Raw genomic sequence first — 3,766 nt, 5'->3', positions numbered from 1 at the left:
TAAAATATACAAGAAAAGTGATAATGTCTGCTTAATCTTAGTGATAGATATATAGGTGTCGGTTTTACTGTTTACTGTTTGCTTAAAATGTTTCATAATCTAAAAAATAATCTTAAATTTATGAACAGGTTGAGGGTGGCCTTTAAAACAAGAAAATCTTATATTTATTCTAAGTGCATTAGAGTCACAAATAAAAGGACCTTTGGGGTTATTTCAAAAAGTTCATGAAAAAATAGAATTAAAAGATAATGTGAATCTTTCCATGAAGTTTTTGAAGTATTCTTGTATTATATGCACATATCTAATTTCCTCTTTTGAAAGAAGTTAGCTATAAGTTTAAAACATTCAATCATGGAGCTGGCCGGTTAGCTCCGTTAGGTAGAGCCGGTGTTAGAACACCAAGGTCAAGGGTTCAGATCCCTGTACTGGCAAGCCAACAAAAGGAAAAAAGAAAAAAAAATTCAGCTATGAAAAAATGATACATAAGAGAAGAGTCCACATACTTAAGAAACTAAACAGCACTGTACTGGGTTGGATAGTGTCCCCCCCAAATTCATGTCCACTTGGAACCTCAGTATGTGACCTTTTTTGGAAATAACGGTCTTTGCAAATATAATCAGTTAAGATGAGGTCATACCGGAGTAAGATGAGCTCTTTATCCAAAGACTGATGTCTTTATAAGAGAAAAGGACGCACAGAGACACACACATACAGAGGAGGAAGACAGCCATTTGAAGACGGAGGCAGAAATTGGAGTGATGTGGCCACGAGTCAAGGAATGCCAGGGATTGCTGGCAAACAGCAGAAGACAGGAAGAAGCTAGAAAGGACTCTTCCCTAGAGGCTACCGAGGGAGAACGGCCCTGCCCACATCTTGCTTTTGGATTTCTAGCCTCCAGAACCACGAGAGAACCAATTTGTGCTGTTTTAAGCCACCCAGTTTGTTAAAGCAGCTACAGGAAACTAATAGAAGCACTTTCTACTTCAACTCGCTGGTGGTTGGAGCTGGGGCTGGGACAGCGCAGGAATCCCCAGGGCTCAGGGAGCTGACCCCCAAATGTCCCCCCCACCACAATTCAGCTCATTTTCAGAGCAGCTGGACTAGGTTATAGGCAGCACCCAACTGAAGTGGGAAGGAACCTATAGGTGTCTTTAACTCGACATGAAATCAGAAATGGGCCAGGGATAAAATACAAAGAAAATCAGAGCAGATTTGCTGAGAAACGTGCGGTAGTCCCTGAGGATGTGTCATGAGTCAGGACACCTCTGCACTTGGGTAGAGTTGGTGGCCCTGGATTTGAAATTTTCTGGAACTCAGTTTCTTTAATTTGAATGTATTCTCATAGGGACTAAATGAAATAACATATGAAAAGATCTTGGCACCACAATAAGAGTAGTTTCCTCCCCCAACCATAAAAGACAATGAATAACATTGGAGATGAGATGGGGAGACGGGGGCCACTTTGGAATCTTTATCTGAAGGTGTCTCTTGCAGGGATTCAAGAAGAACTCAAAGTGAGTTGCTTCTCTTGAGGTTGGAATGTAGAATTGACCATTAGTGGTGTGGGTACTTAATAGATCCTGAACATATTCCTCAAATTTTTAAGATAATAATTTGCAGGTAGCTGTTATTGTCATTTGCTTCAGTTACATACGCACGGAGGAAGCCTGGCTAGTCACACCCCAGCACTGTAAACCACACATCCCATTCATGTGCTGCTGCTGACAGGAAATACCATGTTAGATTTACCAATGCAGAATTACAGAGGGAGGGCTTCTGCTGTTGGTATTTGCAATGTAAGGCTCTCCTAATGTTAAAAAGAAAAAGAAAAAGAAAAAAACAATATAAATCTTCAGGCAGGCAATTCTGAAATTGAATAAGAACGCTTTAGGTAGCCACTCTCTATCTGCTGATACTTATGCTAACTGCTGCCCCTTAATTCTTCTGTTGTTCAGATTAAATACCTTGCAGCCATTCAGAGACTGTGAATCACAGTGCCACATCTTCCCTCTGCCAGAGCAGTTAATGAGCTCCTAGCAGGTCTGCATGTCCAAGATTGTGAGGAAAATTTATAACTGTGCACGGAAGTACAGCAAGTTGCTTAGATGTCTTTTGTTAACCATGTACAATTTCTACACCATTTAGATTTTCCATTATCTTATAGAAAAATGAAAACTTCATTTGTTTCACATTCCTGGTGGTGGAATCATCATCATTGTTTTAGCTGGATAAAAGGAAAGCAAAAACTGGATGTTATTGAAGCAAATAGCTCTATAATATCTGAAAAGGATTTCTCTAAGGAAGATCAATAGTGTAAAATTTATTCTTACTGTTACTATTTGCTTCAAAGGGGTCAAATTTGAGGAATTACCCGAAAAATCCTTCTTATTGACCTTTGATAGTAAAATAAAGCTCATTATCTTTATATTTATATTGGCGTTCAGGAACCTGAACAGTGTTTGAACTTGACAGGTAGTTTCCCCTGATGATTTTTCCTCTTACTTTCCTCTATGTACCTTATATGTTAAATAGGATGTTTCAGGATTTTTTTTCTTCCAAATTATTTTTATCTTTAACAGCTCAACTCAATTTTTTTCTCCTTTGTATCCTTTCTGGATTTACTACTGCTTTTTTCCCCCGCTCTCCTTTGCAATCCTGTGATGCTGGCATCTGCACTTGTCATTTGTTACCTTCTATTTTCAAATGAGTGTTACATTCTGTCAGACTCCTCAGCTGATGGAAAACAGATATCATGTCTTTTTGTCTTTGAAATACTATGTTTTCTTTTTCATAGGTAAGAAAATAATCCTGTCTTTTTAAAAGCCATTTTTCTATCTCAAGTCAGAAGACCTTTTCTAAAACGTAGTGCCCTTAAAATCTTTTTTATTTTTATTTTTATTTTTTTTGCCTAAGTCCTTTAGTGTTTCCTTGGATTCTCCATCTATCCATAGGTAGTACAATTCAATTATCTATAAAAATATATTGCAGGGAGAAACTATTTGCACCCTATGCATCCAACAAAGATTAATATCCAAAATATATAAAGAACTCAAACAACTAAATAGTAAAAAGTACAAATAATCTAATTTAAAATAGGCAAGGACCTGAATAGACATTTCTCAAAAGAGGGCATACAAATGGCTAATGGGTATATGAAAAAATGTTCAACATCATTAATCATCACAGAAATGCAAATCAAAACCACTTTGAGATATAATCTTACCCCAGTTAGTCTGGTTATTAACAAAGTGATAGAGAATGACAAATGCTGATGAGGATGTAGAGAAAGGGGAACCCTCCTACATTGTTGGTGGGACTGTAAATTAGCACAGCCTTTATGGAAAACAGTATGGAAGTTTTTTAAACAACTACAGATAAAATTATCATGTGATCCATCAATCCCACTACTGTATATATACCCAAAAGAATGGAAATGATCTTATGGAAGGGAAACATGCACTCCCATGTTCTATTTACAATAGCCAAGATATGAAACCAACCTAAATGTCCATCAATGGATGACTGGATAAGGAAAATGTTATATATATACACAACAGAATACTACTCAGCCATAGAAAGAATGAAATTCTGCCATTTGCAGCAGTATGAATGAGTTCGGAGAGAATTATGTTAAGTGAAATAGGTCAGACATAGAAAGATAAATACTGAATGTTCTCACTCATGTGGGAGCTAAAAAAAAATAATGATAAATAAATGAGTAACAGTAATAGTCAATTGAACTCTCAGAAGAGGATGTAAACTAAGG

This window comes from Galeopterus variegatus, unplaced genomic scaffold (genome assembly GCF_000696425.1).
Source record: "Galeopterus variegatus unplaced genomic scaffold, G_variegatus-3.0.2 Scaffold1719, whole genome shotgun sequence".
Lineage (NCBI taxonomy): Eukaryota > Metazoa > Chordata > Mammalia > Dermoptera > Cynocephalidae > Galeopterus > Galeopterus variegatus.
The sequence above is the reverse complement of the archived record's forward strand: the minus strand, read 5'-3'. Positions refer to the sequence as shown.